The sequence below is a fragment of the Microtus oregoni genome, unplaced genomic scaffold, assembly GCF_018167655.1.
Source record: "Microtus oregoni isolate MIOR12 unplaced genomic scaffold, Mior012 000000F_ref0000247, whole genome shotgun sequence".
In the NCBI taxonomy this organism is placed as follows: Eukaryota; Metazoa; Chordata; class Mammalia; order Rodentia; family Cricetidae; genus Microtus; species Microtus oregoni.
This window is the reverse complement of record NW_024543059.1, coordinates 59,261,735-59,274,028: the sequence shown is the minus strand read 5'-3', so window position 1 is coordinate 59,274,028 and position 12,294 is coordinate 59,261,735.

Genomic DNA, 12,294 nt, shown 5'->3' with positions numbered 1-12,294 from the left:
TTATTGCTTTGTGGGAATTCTCCTTCCAACACCTGTTCCCTTTTAAAAAAGAAAATCTACAAAACTCTTGAATTCATGATTCTCTCATTCACTCATTCTTTCTCTCTCTGTCCCCTTTTTTCCTTCCATTCTTCCTTCACCTCCCCCTCTTTTTGTAGCAAGTATTCAGTCCAACGAATCTGTGTTCTCACAAGGTCTACTGAGTAATGCATGGGTTTGCTTTCTCTTTCCAGATGTGGTTTAATTGTTTAACATAAAGACATATGCTGAGATTTATGAAGAACTCCCTTCAGAACTCAGTATTATCATTATGTGCCAATTTAAAGCCATCAATGATCAACCAGAGATCATTTCTGCCCTTCAATTAAAACATACTAGATGGGCAGGATATGGTAAACCAGATGCAATAATTAAGAGAACAGTTTAACTGTTCGGATTGCACATTGCTGTTTGCTACAGCATGGCCATAAAACAAAAGTAAAGCCAAGAAGGGTTGTATGGCCTCATAAAAATTCCATTTGGCTTGGAAATACAGTACCATTTTACATTAATGTTAAACACTCCAAGAGATAATTACACAGCCATGAGTCAACTGTGTCAAATAATTAAATACAGGAAATGGATCGATGAAAAAAAAGTTTCCTTTCCTTGACTTCAACTCTTTCTAAATAAATTAAAGAAAAAAATTATTCACCACCTGCATTAAAGAATTCTCTTTGGAAACCTCATCTCTTGGGAACTGCAGGTGGCAGCAGGGAAAAGATATTAGTATTAACATTCCACATACACAGGAAACTATTCCTCCTGGGAACTCCAAGACAGTGCAACAGGACCAATTATCTGGGAAGAGTAATTGTATGGCAAATACATCAGGAGATCTCAGAGGGTTGCATAGCATTTGCTAAGTTAGATGGGAGATAAATTATTACTTTCTACTGAGGTGATTATGGTAAAGTATTCCAGGGAAATCTAATGAAAGGTTTTCTGATTATGAAGCGTAGAAACACACACACACACACACACACACACACACACACACACACCCCAGTAATTTATTTTTGCTACTTCCAAATTTTGCATGTTGAGCATTTGTCTGGAAAGACATTCATTGCTTCACTTTGACAACTTTTCTTTCTCCCTTCTTTCTCTTTGTTTCTTTATTCCTTTACGAATTGAAGATATCTTATTTTAATCTATCTGTGAAAGACAAACTCCTCTGTTTTGGAGTGAGTGAACTGTTGTTGAAATGCATATGTGGTATTTTTCTTTAGAGGACAGAGGTATCACTTCTCTTTGACAGCAGGTAGTTAAGTTTATTAAAACATCTTATTTTTCCCGGGGTTTGTAAAGGTCCTTGAAATGAAAGTAGCTCAGAATTCCCTTGTCTCCAATTAAGTTGTTGAGGGAGAAGCTAACCAGGGTTCTCCTAAGAGCTAGATGTTCAGGGCAAAAACTAGCTGTTAACTTAATGAACCAATCAAAGGAATTTATAAAAAGATATCAGGCATAGGGGAACCAGAAAAGCAACTGAAAGGGAATTAATCAGTTATATGAAAATCAAGAAAGTGAATTAGGTAAAAATCTACTGAACTTCTAAGAAGTGATAATTTCATTTGAATTAAATTTGACCTTAGTTTTGAGGATTTTATAATAAAGAGTTATGTACTCAGCTTCCTGTTGGCTTTAAACCAGGGAGTTAGAGCTCAAACCTAAGAGGTTAGGAAAAATCCTATTCACTCAAATAATATAGAATTTGTATTTGCTCTGTATGTATTTTAATTGTTGTCTTTTATTGTAGGAATATTTTAATCTGGATTATCAAGTCAATCATACTAATGAACCATTGGAGAAGAGGCCATATTAGCACAGGATGAAGAGGCACTGTGGTCACAGATTTTCCAAGTTATGTTGATATAGGTGGTGTGAACTACTGATGAACTATACACAGCATGTGGTCACTTTTTACAATATAAATCCACCGAAACCAGCTTTATTATATTCCCTAAGTATGTCTTTTCCTGATGCTTTATGGCCATTTCTTACAGAGATTATGAAAGTGGATCAGTACTCTGTAGCTATGGTCAATAGCTGTTAGGGTTACCTTGTTAGAGAACAAAGTACGACAGTATTGTAGTTTCCTTCTTCATGTTAGCTAGGTTTCTTACTTTTTATAGAAGGGCTATTGTATCCTGCCACTCTTTCTTGATAATTCTTCTATTCTGTATATCCAGCATGGAACAGGTACACCACGACTTCTGTCCCCAGGGGTGACATGTGACTCAAATACAATCAACTACAATTCTCCTTAAGACTCCACTGAACTCTTAGTTAAAAAATAATCTTATTATTTTCAGTAAATTTGAAGCACTTACACATTGAGGGTGTGTAACAAGAGCTTTGTACAGAAAGTGGGGCAGCTTGAAGCTAATTGAATGGGGAGAAGCACACAATATCCTAATGATAACAGGATCTCAGAACCAAGTTTTAATACAGCGTTTTGTCTTCTAGTGATTTGAGTTAACTGAACCACTGATTTTTCCTATCTTGGCCAAGTTTTTGTCAGATGCACTTAAGGAACTCGAAGACACCCAAGACAAGGAATATTATTAATGATCTTTGATGCTAAGCTGTTTATAGCTTTCAAAAATAGAAAACTCCTTCTCAGATTCTCAATGGGTGGTGCATGCAGATGGATAGGCAATTATACTTCAGAACATTCCAGAATTTTAACCTTCTCTGGTTTCTTAGGCAACTATCTCAGTGTGTTTGGTGATGTATATATTCGGTATGCCCAGCTCAAAAAATTGTATTTCTAAAGTGCTTCTAAGAGCTAGCCAATGGTACTGATAGCTGATATAATGGGAACAATAATTGCACAATAGTATTTATTCTAAGAAGGAATTCTGCGAACAAATCAAAAAGCTTTTCCAGATATTAACATGGTAATAATAATTAAGGCCAAAGCAGGGAAGTTTCTTGAATTAGCTGCCCTATTGCATGAGTTTGTTAATGTAGGGACTTTGTAAGTTTGGAGCTCTTTAGTTCTCCCCTCTGCATGGCATATTACTATACCACATTTCCCCAACAAGATACCATATAGCTTTCATTACCCTATATCTTAAACACTTAACACCAGTGTTGATTCCAAGATTTTTTCCCATTCTAATTTTGGAAGATTTTTGCTGAAATTTTTTTTTCATCGGTAAAATTTATCAATACTTCAATAGTCATACCCATAATAAGTTAACTTTCCTCTTCATGGGATAGGTTGTTAAATATTTGAGAGCCTTCCTTTCCTTTTGGACACCTCTGATTGGTTCTTCTGTCAATACTACCTTTGTCACTGTTTCCTAAAATGTTTCCATTCTAGTGTCTACTCTCTGAAGGTGCCATGACTTTTTCTAAAAATGCTTTCCAAATTGCATGCTTAAGAATACTACTCTTGATGTTGCAATCTGAAGACAGAAAAGCAAAGTAGCAATATCTTCCTTAGTGTTACATGTCAGACTTGGATTTATTAAATCTAAGAAAAGTTGCTAATTTTGGCAGCAAGTGACAGAGTTCATTTGTTTTGGGTTAGACTTAACAAATACTAATTGCTTAAGTGCTGGTGGACTGTTTACTCTAGCTGGCCCTTTAAGAACATTTTTTGATACAATTAGCCTTGCCAGGCTTGCCATTAACTCCCTAATTATTTTGTTGTATTACTAGAAATGACATGAAGTATTGAATGGCATTGGGCATAGAAAGAATGACCATATGTCCTACCAACCAAACATTTACTTCTTTGAGATTAAAAAAAGGATGCTATTAATAACTATTCTGATGTAAATCAGAAGGGACTTGGCCAAACTGGGTCAGTTAGGGAGTCAAGCACCCTAATTATAGAAGAATCAGACCTGATATTGAAGCACTTGTTAATTAACAAGGCTTAATTAGCAAATTGTACTTCAAAACATGTATACAATGAATACACAGGCTTGTATGTTAAGTAAAAATAATAAAAAAGACCATATTTATAAGTGATATTCATGCTCACTTCAATCTAAAGTAGATTGAAATCAAACCTATCATAGTGAAATCATTTAATAACTCTGAATTTGTCAATAGTTAGAATTTATCTACTTAGCTATGGTTTGCTAGTTTTAGTAGAATAATTTTATCATTTTGCCTTCCATTGTGGCTCCTTACTTTTGGTAGGCTGGAAGCTAAAGGATATCTTTGTTGACAGAGTTTTCTAGGTTGGCTATTCTCTTCTTTGGGGAGAAATGTATTGTAAGCCAGCAGCTCCAGTTTCTAGCTAGAATTTTCTAGACACCGCTCCCACATTTCCTGGATACCTCTTAGGGTGCTGTTTTCTCCTATGTAAAGTAGTCTAAGTTGTTGATATCACTGGGCAAGAATTCAATTAATAACCACCAACTGAATGGTGGCTTACTGGGCTCCACTGGTGGTCTTCAGGCTAAAGATCTGAAGAATTCCAAATTCTCTAATTCCCTGTTGGGTATAAAAAGGGAAAGCTTGCAGGCTGACTGCCAGCCTGTCCTCAACTCAACCCATGTCTCCTCTTCCATTTGGGAACAGGCAATTTAGAAACCAAACAAACAAAAAACACAATTCAACTCTTCTTCCAAATAAATATTGTAAAGTATCAGGTTAACAAAAATGCTCTCATGCTTTTCTTCTTTGTTATTGTTTTTTAACCTTTTCTGAATGCTGCATATGGTCCATTTCCTGACTTGTAGTTGGAGCCAGGCTCCTGGCTTGAACGAATCTTGAGACAGGCTTTGGGGCAGGGTTTTGAGGGTAAGGAACAGGCATGGCTCTGAAGTCCAAAACTTCCATTTTCTTGATTCTAATTGGTATTTTGTGCAAAAATCTCACTAGTTACAAATACGTTATGAATACTTTCTTTAAAAGATAAAATTTGTGGGTCACTTTCAAATTAAAATTTATAAAAACACTACATTAAAATATAATGGGTACCATACTGTGAATAAAATCTCATTCCTGTGAGTCTACTTTGACATCCTTAGAACATCAAGGAAAGGGAGCAATCTCCGTAATCTTAAATCCCATTTCTGAGGCTATGGAGATGCAGACCATGAAAGACTTAAATGTGAGCACTAATGCTCTTACTTTAAAAGCCAAGGGCTTCTCACTGAAGGAGCTGAACAACAGACCGATGAATTCAAATTATTTACTTGTTGATTTATTTTAAGTGCACCAAATGCTTCAGGGCTCCTCAGCTCAAAGGACAAACGCTGCAGGAAACTAAAGCCAGAAGTCTGTCCACTCTGCATGAAGCCAGACCCAAGAGATTTCACCTTATTTACATTTCCCAAAAAGAGAATACAGTAGAACCAAGTCAGTGTTTTCGGGAACACTCTCTCTTCCTCCCTCCCTTCCTCCCTCCCTCCCCCCTCACAAATACACACATAGGAGATGCAGAAATCATAGCAACATTCTGAGCCTGGTAAGGGGCTCCCTTGCTCCTCAGGTCACAGTATCCATGAAGTCAAACTGTGAAGAAGGCTCATGCTTTACCTGCTAAACCTTTTATTGATACTTCTCATGATACATGTGGTACCAAGGGACCTCCACACCCCCAGGAGGAAACCACTTATTTTATCACTGGAAGAGCTGTGTGCAAGACAGGTCTTATGTGAAAAAAAAAATGAATAAAACACAGAGTATCTCAGATGATCAGGAATTAGGTAAAGATTCTCTAGGTTTCAACTGAGAGAACTCTGTCTCAGGAGATTCTGTGAAGTCTGATGTTCAAAATGTTAGTGGAAGAAAGTGAGGGTGGAGCTTAGACCACTCCTCAAGTTCGCTCTCCACCCTCATCATCCACAGGTGAAGGGCATCTGCATGACTTAAAAGCAATCTTATAAAACTCTTTATGGCTCAGCTGAATTTAAGCAATCCACATTACTTAGGAAATAATTAACCCATTTTCTCAATTAGACTAGTTGAACCTTCCAAGTTGTAACTATAAAGTTGACAAAGTTCCTTGAATGTCTAGCTACCCAGTTTGAAAGATTCTCTCCTTTGATTACTATTCAGTAATCATAGTGTTACAGAAAATTATTATAAAACATCATTGTCATTCTAGAATAGGGGATAATTACTAAAAAAAAAACCCAAAACTCTGAATTTCACTAGTTTGTTCTATTTTTACTTGCAAAGAGCTTGTTTACTAATTTGTTACATTATTTCTGAAGAAAACAACATAGGGTGTAGTGTTAGAAAGAATAATTTTCCAGGATGTCTCTTTCATACTCTAACAACTAATATGTTAAAGGGCAAGTATTTATAAGTCAAAAAGAAGAAAAGCAATTTTATCTATTGTTGAATTATTTTGATTATCAGCCAGGTTGTTGTCATGAATGAGTTTTGTACAAAGGAAGCATTAACTGTGGGTATTATTCTTTTCATTCATCACACACTTTTTTTTAATAGTATTAGATTCCAAACATTGTGCTTAGCGAAGACAGCTTATAAAGATGAATAATGTGCAGTTAATACCATGCTGAAAATAGACAACAGGAGGAGGGCACACAACAGCAACACCCCAGCTGCTGCTGGCATGCTTTTCGTGTCCACTAAGACTCAGGTTGTGTTTCTACCTCCAGGAAGACGTTATGGTGTCAATATCTCTGATTTGTTAAAATTCTACCAAATAAAAATACACATTAAATATGTCTGTCTAGATAGTGGTAAGCCTAATAAGAAAAATAAAGCCATATAGAAAGATGAAGTAATAGGTGAATGTTTTATTATGGTGTTCAGAGGCAAAAATTTCCAAAGATTGACTCGAGAAAGACTCCATGAGTTGTTTGAGAGAAGAGCCAATGTAAAGATATGAGCTTGAGTCATCAGCAGAGAGAAAAATGGCAACTGTGGCATGCTGAATGTGGGTGGGCCATGTGCATTGAGCAAACGGATGCAGCCTGCCCAGTCAGAGGTAAAGTGCAAGAGTCTACAGAACAGGGCAGTATGAAAGAAGTGGCTAAATCACTTGTTATGGGAAAAAGTGGAAGAGTCTGTTTGGAGTAGTGGTTGATGGTATACTTGTCATTCATTGCTAACAGGAATACATTTTGAGACATGTGCTAGTGGATGTCATCGTCAAACGAATAGACTGGATTGTAGTTATACAAAGACAACATTGATCAATCCTTTTACGTAGCCAGTCAATGCAACTGAGGCACAGAAAACACAATATGTATTAGTCTATCATTGCTGTATTATGCCTTCTGGGGAAAGTGTTATTTTGGAGCACAACACAAAGCAGACCAGGACTCAGATAGGTACTTGTCTTGACAGGCTTTCCTGGTAGCAGTAGGCATGCCATATAGCCGACCCTTATAGAATGATGGTGGAAAGAGCAAACAATATTTTCATACCCTGATGAAAATTATTTTGGCTTCATGAATACACAGAAAAGAGGCTTGGGAGTTGCAGAGATTGCTGGACCACACGGAGAGAACCACTGAACATATTTTATGTCCAATGGCATCTGAGTTTTGTTTTTGTGTGAAATATGGCCGTAACAAAAAAGGTAATGACAGCAGTGGCAGGGAGCTGGTGAAAAGCTGGAATTATTTTTCTTTTCTTTAAAAAGAATAGCAACGAGGTTATTAACTCGAGTCTTGGAGGGTGTACCAGCTGTGAGGTTTGCTCACCAGCAGTCCCCTGAATGTTAATCAGAGGTGCAGGGAGTCAGGTGGTGGCTGCTCTTCCAAGATTTGTGCCCCCAATGAACAGTGCTTTCTTGTGATTAGTAATAGATTTTGAAAATTGTTATTTGTCCCTTTCTTTCAACTGTGAATTATTTTGGGTGTGATAGATGGTAATGTGTTAAAATGCATTAATTTTAATGTGTTTCTTTATTTTTCATGTCATAAAATCAGAGATGGAAGAGCCTTCATGAGTCACGCAGTCCATCACCCTGGCATAACATCATGGCTCTTTCCAGAAAAGCTTTGTCTGGCTCAGTTTTAAATGAGGAAAGCAATTATACTCCCATTAGTTCCCTTGGGAAACTATTCCATTTACTGATAGATCTCCATTTTGAAATGTTGCCCAACATGGAGGCCATGTTGGCTGAATGCTATTAATCCTTGCATGGATAAGTCCCATGTGGTGCTCTCTGAGAGAGCCTCGCCCACATGACGCCTCTGGTGAGGGTTCTAGTGTGCAACATGTTGTAGTCCAGGAACTGCCTTGTAAACCCTCTCCTATTGCATCATCTGATGAAGAATTTATTATGACATTATTGTCAGATTCCAAGCAAGGACATATATTAAAAGGGCACTGGGGATTATCACATGGAGAAAATAGGGGAAGGGGGTGATCTCATCTGGTATGAATTGCTTTCACGCACCAAAAGGAATGAAGTGTGAGTGAGCTTTTCAACATCTCACCCAAACAATGGTCACAACTGAGCTTTTAGAGTCAACCTAGGAGAATGGCTGTCGTATGAATAAGTGCATAAACATGCCAGGTGTTTGTGGTAATGAACATGAAATGATTTCATAAACTTTTAAAAACATAGAGCTCACATTCTTTTTTTTCTGCATTACAAAATCAAGTTGTAAATCTCTAGGGAGCATGCTTTAAAAACAGGATAAAAAATTTTTATGCCTTAAGGGTATTCATGTGGCTTCCTGTAAACACTATTTGCTGAAAACATAAAGCCTGAATGCCTAGTTTCTTCAGGCTTAGCTCATTGGCTGATGGCTTGAGAGACATTCTGCTTTTCCACTTCCCCTGCATTTAAAAATTTGCTTCCATTTAGCCTTATAAATCTAGATGATTTTGTCTTCACTTTGGAAGCAATTTTAACAAATCTCATGATGGAGTCCAGTAAACATTTGTATGTAAAATAACCTCTAAGTTATTTTTAAGAGGCAGATTTTCCTCTTAATGACATAACTTCATGACTTGTTCGAGTTCACAGGAGGAAAGAGTTACACACCAGAAATGGAATTAAGCTTCTTTTGTTGTTACAGTGCTTAGTAAACTCAGGTAGAATAAGCATGTTTTCCAATTTTTCTTTTTCTTCCATTCCCCCTTTTCCCTCCTCCATGATCTCAGTTGCCATTTTACTATTTTATTTTTATTTTTGTTTATTCTTTGAGGGAGACCATGAGAGTCAATGACATGATGATGAGAAACCAGAGTTTGTAAATTTCCTCCTCTCTCTTCCAGACAAAATGAGGCAAAGCAAGTGTTCCACGTGATATTCTCAAAAGCACTCAGTCCCTGACATTAGTTAAAGGCAAAACAACAACAAAATCAAAAATAAAAAAGATATAAACCAAGAGCTTTCAATGATTGATAGGAGCCTGCGTTGTTTAATCTGGAAAGGCAAATAGCCCATAACCCCTTTGCAAATAGAGCATCATCCTTAGGGGTAATTTCACTTAAATCCATGGCAAAGCCAACACTGATACTCTGCTGTGAATAAGAAAATATTTAGGTACTTTGCCTGGAAATTAGACATAGATGCTAAAGTTACTAACTTGTTAAAGGAATATTTGGATCATTTGCTTTTTGCAGGTAAGTAAGTGAAGCCCTTAACTCCACTAAAGTAGCACCTACTTGATGCTTGCTTTGGATAGGCTTCAGTGAGCACCAGAATAGAGCACAGTTGTCCTAGACTGCTAGTTGTGGTCCCCACATCTTTAATCAGCTAGTTAGTTTCGTCAGTCTTCTGTGTCCCAGGGCTACTGAAGGTAGCTTAGTAACCATCTTCATAGGTTGCAGAGATGATGGTGATAAAACATGGTAATGCACATAAAACCTTCAAACAGAATTTGGCACATAATGAAGGATAGAAAGTGTTGTTATCATACTTATTATCATGTCTGGAGGAAATTTATGTCTTCTGTGTTTTCCCATCAATTATATCATCAAGTACTATTCAAATAACTTATTAGCATCCCATGACCTTTATATTCCTGGAAATGTGGCTTTTAGAAAAAAAAAGGAAGGAAAATCCTAATGTGGTCTATCATTCTAAAGTGCTATCTTGGGGTTCCTGGCAGGATTAAGAGCCATATACTTCAACTGTTAAACACTCCATTTATCAAAAAGAAAAAATCAAAAAGCTCTAAGTTGGATGTTATCACAGTTTATTTTTTTCTTATTGCTAGAATTATTCCTATGATTTTATATAAAATTGTTTCAAAAATTTCTAACATGTTTAAGATCTTCCCTTGACCCCACATTCTCCTCTAGGACAGTGCTGACCCCACATTCTCCTCTATGACAATGCTGACCCCACATTCTCCTCTAGGACAGTGCCGACTGTCAACTTCACAGACTCTGGCATTACCTAGAAGACTTGCCTGCAACCACATGTGTGAACGACCATCTAGGCTATATTATTCTCTGTACATGACTGTATTTTTATTGGATTAATTGCCGTAGAATGACACTCAGTAAAAAGGGCCGCCCCGTTCTCTCGAATTGGGTCCTTCTCCAGCTGAGCATAAGCATTTATCAGTCTCTACCTCCAGATGTCTTAAGTTCCACTATGATAAACTATGTGCCCTTGACCTTTGGCGAAAAACATACCCTTTCTTTTTAACAGCTTTTGTCAGGATATTTCATTACAGTAACTGGGAAATATACACTTTACGTACAGCGACTTTCTGCAGGGATTGTCTAACTCAGCACTTCTAATTCTTTCCCTTTCCTTGTTTGTCATAATTGTTCCAGCCAAAAATGCACTTAGAATGTCCACGAAAATTGTTCTTTTTAAGGTCACTCATGGCTTGTGAACAAAGTTACTCACTGCTCAACCCCACAGCTGAAATGAGCAAGTATGTCTTTTCTTTTGTATTGACTTCCTCCTCCTCTTGTCTATTTCCCCAAGTTCTCATTCAATGACCTTTGTTTTTCCATACCATATCTCCACTGCATAAAGGCTGAGAGTCCCCAGGGCACTGAAATCCAATCTCTAGTTGAACTCCCCTCACTGTAAACTTGCCTGGCCTACGACGTTAATTACTGTTTATTTCCTCACGACTCTTAAACCTATACTCTGGATATCATACTTAACTATACAGCTACAAACTCAACTTCTCCATTTGACCATTTTTCTATGGCAGTCTTGACAGAAATACATGCAAATGCAAGAACCTAGAGCCCTTGAAACTCTTCTTCTGGGTCCTCGTTCCAAAAACTTACCTGTGGCCTTGAATATTATTCATTTTCTTATGCTTCCATTAACTGCAAAAATCACACAGTTTCTGCTTTCCAAGCACATCCACGTCCACTCATCTGTTTCCGTTTCCACCAGCACCATCCTGTGCCTACCAGCCTCCTCCCCCTCTGTGGTGCTGCGGTTCTCTTAGATGCCAGCATCATTCATGCATAGGTATTCTGCCGGCAGAGGTGCTGTTGCTTTACCCACCAGTGTCTCAGTAAAGCACCTAGCACGGTTTCAAAACACGGCGTGATACTTAGTAGAAGCAAAACAGAGAGAACAGCAGTAGAGCATCTCTCCCTCCTCTGCTTACCTGCATTAAGTCTCCTTGCCTTCAGATGGACATCTCATGACTGCTACCAATTCCAGTTTCCCTGTATCTCAGCCTTTGATATCCACGGTTGTGCGAGAATCAAAGCTGACCATAAGCCACAGAGACCAAAGGCGACTGAGCTAACCTAGGCTACAGAAAACCCTTGTACTATGCTCTTGGTGTACAGCCTGGGTGAGCTACTCACTTGCAGAGTACCACTTAGTGTTTTTTCATGTTTTTTTTTTTTAAATGTGGTATTGGAAGTTAATATACAGGCATTGAAAATAGCATTAGTCAAACTGGATTACTGTTTTTAGGGATAATCAAATGATATTGTTTGCATCAATGAATCTGATTTATAAGTATGAGGTGCTTGGAAACGTTTTTTTTTTCTCTCAAAATAAAAATTTTCTCTCCCCTTTTGGTGTTAGTGGGAGAAAGACAGGAGGCAGATGGCTGGGAACACACAATGAAGCAGGGCTGGTTAAGGGTACAGAGGAAGCAGACTATTTGTTAACATCCCATAAGGGTGCTGGGAAATGATTGTGATTGTTTTCTGTAAATATAGGGGACCCTTTCTTCCTTTTATCTTCTTAAAATAAGTTTGCACAAACCATTTTGTCCTTCAATCTGCTACCCTCAAAGCTCACATTAGGAGAGACACTTTTTAAAAATTGTTACCAGGGATACTGTGTCTGAAAATTTATAAGATGTGTTTTTATGAAACAACTTTTGCGGAGGAATTTAACATGACCGA